This window comes from Hylobates moloch, unplaced genomic scaffold, assembly GCF_009828535.3.
Source record: "Hylobates moloch isolate HMO894 unplaced genomic scaffold, HMol_V3 SCAFFOLD_1, whole genome shotgun sequence".
Lineage (NCBI taxonomy): Eukaryota > Metazoa > Chordata > Mammalia > Primates > Hylobatidae > Hylobates > Hylobates moloch.
Genome location: NW_026652276.1, coordinates 74936572 through 74948908, shown reverse-complemented (window position 1 = coordinate 74948908; position 12337 = coordinate 74936572). Strand labels below are relative to the sequence as shown.

General features: G+C 37.6%; 1 protein-coding gene across 4 annotated transcripts in view; it reads left to right on the top strand.

Annotated features, from left to right (window-relative positions):
• B3GALT1 (beta-1,3-galactosyltransferase 1) overlaps window positions 1-12337 on the top strand; it is a 594483-nt gene that overhangs the window by 367958 nt on the left and 214188 nt on the right. For all 4 annotated transcript variants that reach the window (XR_009214306.1, XM_032755483.2, XM_058441454.1 and 1 more), the window contains exon 3: window positions 3988-4045. The gene's annotated coding sequence lies outside the window, so the exon portion shown is untranslated. The remainder of the gene's footprint in view (window positions 1-3987; window positions 4046-12337) is intronic.

The following is a 12337-nucleotide window of genomic DNA, read 5'->3' as shown; positions in this document are numbered from 1 at the left end:
CTTTGCAAGAAGAGGGGCTTCATATTTTGTGCTACTATTGTATTCCCAGCACTTAAAACAATGGCTGATATAATATTAGGCATCCAATAAATAGAAATTTATAAGTGAATGAATCCTATTAATGTGTAAAATGTATAAAAATGTATACTTTTTATACTTTCAGAAGACTCATCCTGCATTATTTCAACAAAAAAAACTAAGACCATAGTTATGTGTAAGGATGTAAAGAGCCTGCCAATTATAAAGTTGCTTGGAGCTGCAGCTTACTTTATAAGAATTTTAAAAACATAAAACAATGGAGTAGGTTAACTTTTATGAAGATAATTCTTCATATAAGTAATATAAGCTTTGTGCACATACCATCTATGAAATTCTGTTACAAAGAAAAGATAAAACTGGTATACATTAAATCTGTGTTTGAGTTTACCTACACTAAGAATGAGACGTTCAGAGCCTTCTTTTACTCTTTGTTGATGATTCAAATATTTTTGGGATATTATCTGTTTGTGTATATGCTGAAATTGATCATGTTATAAGTGGCATTAAATGATACATATTGGGATTGGATCAAAAGCCATCACATCTGTGGTTTACATCATCCATCTATTGGCATTGCTGGCCAGAGAGGTGCACTGGCATGACTTGAGATCTGATGTCACCTTCTCATGTTAAGTGGTAGGGGAAAGAAGAGAAAAAATGTGAAACCAAAGTAGTCTATGAAGAATTGGAGTAATCATAGAAAACTTGAATTTGGGATGCTGACCCAGACCACTGATAATAGAAAAGGAGAGGAAAAGAAAAAAGCAAAAATCCCAAATGATTCAAAACATGCCATAACCTCTTTTCCCCTAGTCATCATGCTAAATGGGAGAGGTCTCCATACACCTAGCCCTCCTAGAATTAACACATTCTTCCTAAAATCTTCCCTTTTATGAAGTTTGTTTAAACTGAGCAGTATCTGTTTACAAATGTATAAGGTGTGGGTAAACTGGCAGTTATGATTTATATAGGTTGGCGAACCTCGGACACCATAGGCAGACTGGTCTGTGGGAGCAGTAATACTCCTGGTTATTATCATACGAGTTGTTTATGGGGATAGCTCTTTTTGCCGAGTGAACCAGAGAACTGAAGAAGTTGTTCTGAATTGTCTTGTCTTTACCTCTCTCTCTCTTTCATGTTTAGACAGTGTCAATGTCTGTAAATTGGGTGGGATTAGCAGTGCAGAAAAGAGAGAGGAGAAAAATACAACCCAAAATTAAAAAGTAAAGTAAGATAAAAGAGCACAAAATAACCATAAGAGTTCAGTTTTCACAGTTTTAAGGAGGTGTTTAGAATTGTTAGAAATAATTATTTTGTGTCATGATAGTTATTAGTTTCCATACTGGCAGAAGTGGATACTCATTGGAAGGCCAGTTTTGGAGTAAATGGTCAAAAGTCAGAGTAGGGTCTAAAGCAAGAACACAGATGAATGAGTTTAACTAAGGTGTTTTGGATAAGAGAAAGCAAATTCTTACCAGTAGAAAACAAACAACCTCATTATATCTTTAAAAAAATGGGAAGGGACAATTTCCTGGAAGACTTGAAAGGAGCTCCACCATTTATTTGACTGACATAATTTTCCAGTAAAAAGCCCTGAAAACCCTGTACCCAGAGTAGCTAAAGGAAACATTTTTCAAGCTCACCTATTGAATTGATCTTAAAAAACATTTTATGCCAGGCGCAGTGGCTCACGCCACTGAGGCGGGGATCAGAAGGTCAGAGATTGAGACATTAGGTGAAACCCCATCCCGATAAAATACACATTTAGCCTGGAAAAAAAAAAAAAGATTTACTAGCTTTTATTCTGGCTAATACATTCCTAATAGATTTTTCTTTGCACTTCCAAACGGGAGCCCTCTTTCCAGAATTTGCCATCTTGTTATCTAAGCTTGGCACCATTCAGACTCAGAGCCATGTTGATCTTTTGCCATATTGTTATCTAAGCTTAGCACCATTCGGACTCAGAGCCATGTTGATCTAAAGTGCTTAATTGCAACTGAATATTTACTGGAGAAAGTCTGAAACTTCACTTTCAGAATATTTTTCAGTATATTTTGCATTTATTCTGAGTACAGCACCATAGAGAGTACTAGGCCAAGAGCTTTCTTTATCTTCACCATAATCCACCCCTCTTGTTATCTTTAAAGCAAAACTATTGAGGCAGGCAAGACTAAGGGTGCTGACTTTTGAATGGACTCAGCCATCCACCATTGCTCAGAAAAGGATGCCTGCAGAATTGACCACCAAATGCTCCCCAACCTGATTTATTTTTTACAGCTCTTCCAGATCTTTTCTAGCAATACTTTTATGAAACAAGAATTACTGTAATGGAAGATAATTTTTAAATTTCTTGGCGATATTAAATTCTTCTCCAAAAAGTCATTAAGAGCTTTTTGGAGGAGCAGAGTGACGCAGACAAGATAAAATATTTAACTATCAAATTATGAACACAGAAAGGTAAAGCTGTGGACATTATCAGAAATCATAAGCACTGGTTGACTGAGGACTAAATTGTCAACACATCTCATGACACTTCACTGGTTTTAGAAGTGTTTACACTTTTTACACTTGTTCTACCCTTGGCCACTGCCAATAATTTTTTTTTTTTTTTTTTTTTTTTTGAGATGGAGTCTCACTCTGTCACCTAGGCTGGAAATGGAATGCAGTGTCATGATTTCGGCTCACTGCAACCTCTGCCTCCCAGGTTCAAGCAATTATCCTGCCTCAGCCTCCTGAGTAGCCAGGATTACAGGCATGAGCCACCATGCCCGGCTAATTTTTTTGTGTTTTTAGTAGAGATGGGGTTTCATGACGTTGGTCAGGCTGGTCTTGAACTCCTGACCTCAAATGATCTGCCTGCCTTGGCCTCCCAAAGTGCTGGGATCACAGGCGTGAGCCACCACACTCGGCCCAATAAAAATGTATACTTGGGGTGGAAGTGGTGATTGCAGTGTTTGCGAAATGTCTGTGTGAGTTTACCATAAGGAGAATGGCTTCAAAAGCTATAAATGGAAATGCAGAAGTGACTTCTGAGTAAATTATGTCAGCCTGAATGCCCTTTCCTGGTGAACAGTTTTCTGTACCTTTTCTGAAATCACAGAATATTAAGTTGAAAGAAAGCACAGAGATGATCTCTTTTGACGCCTCTTTTTACGGGCATCTGAGGTTTGGTGCAAAGAAGTGATTTGGTACAAATTAAATTTCCTGAGGATAAATCAGGAAAGACAACCACAAGCTCAAAAAGCATTACCACAGACCTAGTAAAAATGTGGGAGCTGTTCTAAGTGAACCAGCAGGTTGGGTAAAGGAAGATAAGGCCTCCTTGATTTAGCCTTCCGGGTCACTCATGGGTAGCACCCAGGGTTTCTGCCAAACTCCCCTCTTTCTAAGTCATCCGGATCAGAAAGCAGTTCTTTCCTGGCATGAAGGGAGCAAGAGAGAGCTATTTTATTATTACCCTGTTCCTCTTCCTTCTCCTAGTGCCTACCCACCTCAGATTCTCTTTGTCCAACTCACCAGTGTAGTTGCTTACACAGCTGAAACTACCTTTTTGTGAGTTGCTGTCTTTTGCTGTGTTTCCCCCCACCTGCCATCACAAGATCTTCTAATGATACTTGTAGCCACAGCAGTGGAAAATCAGATACTTGTAAAAATGCATCTAGCAAACAAAGCTGAATTGGCACAGTTCTGAAACCATTTATTCCCTGAGGGTGAATAAGGACCCACTCCCCCTTGTGAGTAGAAAAAGAAATAAAAAATGACAAGAAGAGAAAGTAATGGCCCAACAAATGATTGGTCAGCAATCATTTGTTAGCGAAATGCACCATTTTTGTGACAATAAATTTTGAAAGTGGGTGTATATTATTGTAAGATTTGTATAGGGCTTTTTTATTTGCAGCATTTGTAAGATTTTAATCTAAATGTATTTTTTTTCTTCTCTTGAAAAAGTTCTCTTGCTGTTCTGCTGGGTCCTCAGAAGTGTTCTAGAGATCGCCTCCTTGAAAGCGTAAGTGTAAAGTTTATTTGGCTTACTGTAGTTTCTTATTTTGATTGCTTTTGGTGCTCAGTGGTCTCATCTCGCCTTCCATACTAGAAAATTGCCTTTATTAGAATAGAGAAATCACCTGCAAGAAAAGCCAGCTTAAAAATTAGGCATGATGTTCTCACTCATAGGTGGGAATTGAACAATGAGAACTCATGGACACAGGAAGGGGAACATCACATTCCGGGTACTGTTGTGGGGTGGGGGGTGGGGGGGGCGGGGACAGCATTAGGAGATATACCTAATGCTAAATGACGAGCTAATGGGTGCAGGAAATCAACATGGCACATAGATACATATGTAACAAACCTGCACATTGTGCACATGTACCCTAAAACCTAAAGTATAATAAAAAAAACAAACAAACAAACAAACAAAAAAAAAAAAATTAGGCATGAACCTTCTCAAGTATATTTAGTGTACATCTCAGAAAGGAAGTGGCCATGTTCCCCATGAAGGTATCCACACAGCTTACACAATGAGGCTAGTAGGGACCCCAGATGCATGTATGCACAAATTTTCCTGAAAATCCAACTCGACTATTTACATTTGAGTTTATACGTGACGTGGGTTATATTTCTTACAGCGCCAAGCTGAGCATGAACAGGAAAGGGAAGCCCTGAGGGGTATACTTCCCTCAAAGCAGCAGCCTACATGCTGTGTGGTACCCTGTAACAGCATCTCTGTCATCCCATAAGTCTTTGTTTCTTCATCCTTCTGTAGAAATAGACAAATGCAAGAAGAAAGGCTGAATCCTTCCATGAAATAATGATGCAATATGCTGACTAATTTTTCCAGAGTGTCCTTAACATTTGAAACCCTTCGAAAGAATACTAGAGGTGGTCAAACAATGACTTTCAAATCTGTATTTTCTGACCTGGATTCTCTCTCTACTTCCTGTTCTGGATATCTTCCCTAGAGGAAATCATTAAGATATGCATCTGGGCTCTCAAACTCAGAATGTCCAAGTGGACTCATTGTTCATGCCACAGATCTAGTTCTTTTTCCCAGTCACTCAATTTTTTCTAGTGTTTCTGCTCTCCTTTTATTTTTCTTTATTTTTTAAATTTTGTGGGTACATGGTGATTGTATGTATTTATGGGGTACATGAGATGTTTTGATTCTGGCATGCAAAGTGAAATAAGCACATCATGAAGAATGAGGTTTCCATCTCCTCAAGCATTTATCCTTTGAGCTACAAACAACCTAATTTCGCTCTTTAAGTTGTTCTAAAATGTACAGTTATCTACTCTCCTTTTAGTTTCTCATCTTACAAACCTTTGAGTCATGAGGAATTTTTCAACTCTAACTCATCCTTTTAATTAATCCGCCACTAAATTTTATGCTTAGATAATCTTTTCTTTCAATCTCAGTGTAATCATCCTAGCCTCATGATAATCTTACCTGGATTACCATAAAAACCTCCTGAACAGTCATCTCCCTATTATGATATCTTAAATTTTCAGTTCATTATAAATACCATTAAATTTATCTTCTAAAATTCTGCTCTTGTCATATGATAACCTTGCTCAAAGCATGAAGGATAATGTCCAAACTCTGCACACAGGCATTTAAGAACTTCGTTGATCTGGTCCCAAGCTTCATATCCAAACCCGATTTTTTTTCTGTACAACTTAAACTATTACACTAAACCAAGTCCTTACTGTCTCATGTATCCCCTTTCTCATGTCCATCTGGTTATGCTCCTTCCTTACAAGAAATGTCTCTACTCATCCCATCTCTGTCCAATTCCTACCCATTTCTTAGGATACAATATAAATCCAATTTGCCATATGAAATATTCTTACCCATCTTTGCCCCACACTAATGTATAGATTTCTCTTGTGTTCAGATAAAATTAAGTACAATTTAACACCAAATTATTTTCTACTTCATGTGTATTTGTTGTTCAAGCTAAGTGGGTGCTTTTAGTGGCATTTTGTTTAGCCATCAAAGGCCACAGGTGCTAATGCCTTTAATTACCTTATCTTTATTTTTCCATATGCCACCAACTCATCCTCTTTTATGGGAACTATTTCATCTGGTAGCCCCTGTTTAATTGCTTTGCCTCATACTTCTGTTTTTCCTCCATTAGATTGACTACTACTGGCTGTGTTCCCTGGATTTCAGTTTGGTTTTCCCATTTATTATTCCTTTTAACCTCCATTAACCCACCTCCATGCCTGAGTCAGACTCAGAATATTCTTTCTAGGTCAATTGCATTGGCGTCTGCCTGCCTCCACGACAGGCAGAGGAGATGACAGTAGATTTTATAGCCTTTCACTTGCTCAAACTATGTAGTGTCATGCTGTGACCATAGTAAGAGCAAATAATGTTTTTTTAGTGACTCACTGGGCCTGTAGAAAAGATTTTTGTTTTTATCAACACAGCTTTACCACCCCTACCTTATCCAGAGATAATCTCTCACTTTTCATTTTTTAAAAATGTTTGATTTACTTTTTAATATTAGTCAATTTTTCAAAGATAAACCTTGGCATTTTTCATTTGCATTCACTCTAATTCATGCATAATAAATGTAACACAGAATTTCCTTCTTCTCTTGTTTTTATTTTTATCGAGGCAAAATTCATGTAACATAAAATTAACCATTTTAAAGTGTATAATTTAGTAGCATTTAGTACATTCACAATGGTGTGCAATCATCACTACCTTAAAGTTTTAAAATATTTTTGTCACCCCCAAAGGAAACCCAGTATCCATTAAATAGTCTCTTTACATTTCTCTCCTTCCCATAGCCCCTGACAAACACTAATCTGATTTCTGTCTCTAAGAATTTACGAATTCTAGATATTTCATATAAGTTAAATTATACAATACAGACCTTTGTGTCTGGACTCTTTTACTTAACATCATGTTTTCAAGGGCCGTCCACACCAGTGGATATGTATCAGTAATTTTTTTCCTTTTTAATGACTGAATAATATTCCATTATATGGATATGCTACCCTAGCGTGGTTTTCTTAATTTGATTTTTGATTGATTATTGCTTTTGTACTGAAATACAATTGTTTTTGTATGTTAATCGTGTATCCTACAAGTTTACCAAATTTGTTTATTAGCTCCAATCGTTTTTTGTTTGTTTCTTTAGGATTTTCTATAGATAGATCATTTCATCAGCAAATATTCTTGCATCTTCCTTTTTAGTTTGAATGTCCTTTATTTCTTTACTTGCCTAATTGATCTTGCTAGAATTTACAATACAGTGTTGAATAGATGTAATGAATGTGTGCATCCTTGTCTTTTTCCTGACCTTAGGGGGAAAGCTTTAGTTTTTTCATCACTGTATATGATGTTAGCACTAGCTTTTTCATAAATGCCCTTTATGTGCCTGAGGAAGTTCCCTTCTATATCTACTCTGTTGAGTGATTTTGTCATGAAATAGTATTAGATTTTTTCAAATACTTTTTCTGCACCAATTATGATGACCATGTTTTTTCCTCTCTTCATTCTACTAATGTGATATATTGCATTGATTGGTTTTGTTTTGTTGAACCACCCTTGCATTTCAGGGACAAATGAAATACAAGGGTGGTTCAACAGAAGAAACCACTTGATATAGTGAGAATATGTATCAGAGAACCACTTGGTCATGTTATATGTACATAATCCCTTTGATAAGCTGCTGGATTCATTTTGCAAGTATTTTGTTGAGAATTTTTACATCTTTATGCATATGTCATATTGGTCTAGAGTTTTCCTTTTTTGTGATGTCTTTATCTGGCTCTGGTATCAAGATAATGTTGACCTCATAGAATGAGTTAGAAAGTGTTCCTTCATTTTTTGGAAAAGTTTGAGAAGGATTAGTATTAACTCTTCTTTACGTGTTTGGTAGAATTTATCAGTGAAGACATCTGGTCAGGGACTTTTCTTTGCTTGGAGGTTTTTGATTATTGACTCAATGTCTTTACTTGTTATAGGTCTGCTCAGATTTTCTATTTCTCTTTAAGCAAATTTAGTAGCTTCTGTGTTTCCAGAATCCCTTACTATTATTCTTCATCACATTTTATTTCTTCTTCCATCTTCAAAGATTAAATAAAGCTGAAGTTCAAAGAAGAAATACTCCCTCTCTGAAAGTAAATCTAAATGGAAATATGCTAACAGAAGTAAGCCAATTTCTTCACCGAAACAAACCAAATGAGACAAAAGAATATCTCTTCCTTTCATAGAATAAATGCTCCTTAATTATGTGTTCCCCATGCTTTAAAACAAAATTCTTAAGGAAACATATGTTAGATTTGACCTTTCAAAGCCTTTTCTTAGCCTATTTTTTTTCTAGAAAGATAAATTGTCCTGAGATTCTCATGAAAAAAGCATTCAGTATTTATGCAATGAACTTTTGTTAGGGAACTCAGAATACAATTGCTCCAGTCCTTCTCATGTTGCCTTCCCTAGAAATTCTGCAGCACCTTTGTATGCGTATCCAGATATATTCCTGGAAGAGCAGAAAAGTTGTGTGTGTGTGTGCGCACGTGTGTGTGTGTGTGTGCACGCACACGCACATGCACACGTGTGTGAGAAAGAGAAAAGTAGACACTTTATTTGTGATTATTAGTCACTCTAAGAATAGGTAGAGTTTAGTCCAGACAGTACTACCCATACCCCAAAACTGTCTTCTGATAACATCTTCATTACTTTCCCTATATATTCATACCTCTTATAACCTGAGTCACTAGATTATCTTTTAACCTGTGCAGTCAACATAGTTATGTTTCTTCATTCAGAGAAAAAAAGAGGTAAGTGCTGAGATAACCACACACAGCCAGCTGCTTCTTTTCCAAGTTCATTGATTCAATTAACTTTTATTGAACACCTACTATGTGCCATGTATCCATTATGTTGGACTTTGAGTACGCAATGTTTAACAAAACAAACATGTTCTGTAAAAGGTTCAGCGCATGATTCCTTTTATCAAAACTCAGTTCATGAGAATCTTACTTTTACCACGTGCTGAGTTCAATAGTGCAGTTGAACAACAGTTGAAGGCTCACATATCCTTGGAAGTTAAATAGTAATTCAACAACGACCCTAGAGTTCTGCTCCCTGGGAAACATTTAATGGTGTTACCCAGGAAGTATCATGACATCTTACAAAGGGGCTTCTGTTTGCAACTCTAACCCTGACAAAGAAGCAATTCTTCCTGCCAAAGGGAATAGAAAAATCCCATCCCTTTGCCCCAGCACACCCCACACCACTGATCAAGCAGAGAATTCTGAATGCTTACAATAGACAGAAGACTGCAGGGTCAACCAAACCCACAAGAGCCACCCCAGGGGTTAACAAGGAAAGCAGGAAGCCAACATTTTGCTGAACATATTGGGGGGAAGCAAAACCTTGAAGCCATTGACAGAGGCTGTACCCAGCACAATCTCAACAGCCAAGAGTGAGATAATCTACCAACAGCTAAGAGCACAGAAAGGAGAAAGCAGCCAATCTCAGAACAGACAGCCTGGGAAAAGAGTGGTCCTGGCTAAAGAAAAGATGACCAGCAGAGCCAAAGGCAGACAAGCTTGTTCTTGTTTTAGTGGTGTGGAATTGTGGCCAGCCCTAGGATTGAATTCTAGCTCTGCCACTATCCCACTGTGACATTATGTAGCTCACTGACCCTCTCTGAAACTTAGATGTTTTATCTGTAAAACAAGCTTGCAGCATTGTGAGAATTAGAGAAAACAAAAATAAAGTAGACATTCGGTAAATAGCAGCTACTTTTATTCTGAAGTATGTGTTCATTCATCACAAATGAATTCTTCAGTAGTCTTCTTAAAGTTCCAACATTATCTTTTGTGGTTAAGAGTCTGGTGTGAAATCAGGATGCCTGCCTTACAGATTCCTTTTAAATGATTTATTTCTGCTTAAATGTGGTACATCTTATGATGCCCTTATTACATATTAATGATATATTTATCTGTGTACTTCACGTCTCCCACTTCCTGCACCCTCTATAATAGGTGCTCTTTCAGGCCAGACCCATGTCTCATTCATCTTTGTCCCCAGTGACTGTGGTAGTTTTTGCACATAGTAGGTATGCTACATATAAATATTTAACATTCTGTATGTCTTTCTTTTTATCACTAAATGCCACATTTTCATACATCTTTTAACTTATAAAGTCATACCATAAGAAAAATGAAGTTGTTTGTGTATTTATATGCATGTGTAGCTATGTATGCATATACGTGTGTGTCTTGTGTGTAGAAAAACCACCTCAGCTATTAATACCTGAGTGCCTACACATCCTAAGGATTTGTGGAGAATACCTTTCTCATTTATTGAAGGGAATATCTACAAATGGGATTTGTAAAAATATGTACATATGTTAAATGCCAATGATAGTAAAAGCACATAAAGAAGACTCTTCTTCTGTGCTTCAAAAATAAAATGTAGTCATTTAATTTGTGTGGCAGTTGCTGGTTTATCACCTAAAAAGTATTTAGTACAAAAAGGTCTGAAGAAATTAGGATTCAAAACAGCAGGCAGCTACCCAATTGTGGTCAATGTGGACATTAACCACAGTGCTTTATTTCCTAATGATTATTGCTAATTTTAGTCTTCGGACTTATATATAGCAGTGTTAAAACCCCGAAAATTCCATGAGTTCTTTTGTTAAAACTCAGCCTTGCCCATGATGATCTCACTGTTAATTATTTTTTAATAAGTAGCTTCACTCCAAGCATCTGAGAACCTGTTTGAGCTGCCAACATTAAAAGATAGAAATTGCAGAAAGAGCAGCAATATCTCTCTGGAATCACAGAATTATCAAGGCTTCCAAAATGAAAGGCTTTAGAGGTCAACAGCCTCAACTTCCTTCCCTGTGCGCTGCATTCCTTCAGCATGATATTTACAGGAGATGTTGCAGGCTCACGCTCCTAATAGGCTTCCTCATTTGCCAAGCAGTACCTGCACCCAGTGTCGAGGGTCTATGCTGGTGTCTCCTTAACACCACAAGAATTAAAGTAGCAAAACTACCTCAGTAGCTAAAAGGTACAAATATATGTGCCACCACTGCCAGTGCCCTGGTGGGAGTTCACTGGTTGGCTCCATTTAGTCCTCCTTTGCTCAGTTCATCACCAGCAGCCATCTAAGGTCCCACCATGCGTTCTTCAGTCTTATGAGTTATTTTTCTGAGCTGTTGAAGTTACCTATTCACGGTAGATCTGTGGGGTTGGTAGGCAAAGTCTTGGATGTGACTCCATTTAGGCAAGAAACAGGAGATGCCAAACTGGCTACCGAATGGACCATCCTGAAGGGCAGTACAGTGGTGGTTAAAGTGTGGCCTCTGGAGTCAGGTTGGCTGGTTGACATCCAGGCTTCAGCACTTATTACACCTTGGGTATATCACCTTTTGTGCCTCTGTTTTCTCTTCCAGAAAATGGAAATAATAAGAGCACTTATTGGATTATGTGAAGATTAAATGAGCCAATACTCATAACACACTTAGACTGCAAGGCATTTAGAATATATTTGATAATAATACTATCTACTATTAGTCTCTCATCGGGTAGGACTAAAGACAAAACTAACTCCTTATTATCAGCTTCTGCTGACCTCTGAGGCCTTACCCTGTAAAATCTATTCCAGGCTTTCTGCTCCCCACTTCTCCCAGCCTAGGAATGAGTGAGAAGGGGGAGCTAAAAACTAACTCTGAAAGTCTGCGTCAGAATGTTCTCTCTTTTGCCAAACTCAACTGATTTTTGTTTTTTCTCTCTCTCTTTTTTTTTTTTTTTTTTTTGAGACAAGCCCTCACTGTGCCACTCAGGCTGGAGTGCAGTTGCTCAATCATAGATCACTGCAGCCTCTTGCACTCAAAGGATCGTCTTGCCTCAGCCTCCCAAGTAGCTGGGATAACAAATGTGCACCACCATGCCCAGCCAATTTTTAAAATTTTTTTGTAGAGACAGGATCTTGCTTTGTTGCCCAGGCTGGTCTTGAACTCCTGGCTTCAAGAAATCCTCCTACCTCAGCCTCCCAAAATGCTGAAAATAGAGACATAAGCCACAATGCCCAGCCTCTTTCTTTTTTTTTTTTCCGCTTAACTTTAGACTGTAATTTTTGACTCTCAGATTCTGTATTAATATCTTTTATATTCCCTCTCCCCCAGGTAACTGCCCACTAAATCAGTAGTTAGTGCCTGTAATTATCTGGGGAGGATAATGAAGGCCCGTGTAAGAGAATTAATGAACAAATTCCATGAATAAAAGGGAGGTAAAGGGAATTGATTAATATTCCCTGTAACAAAAT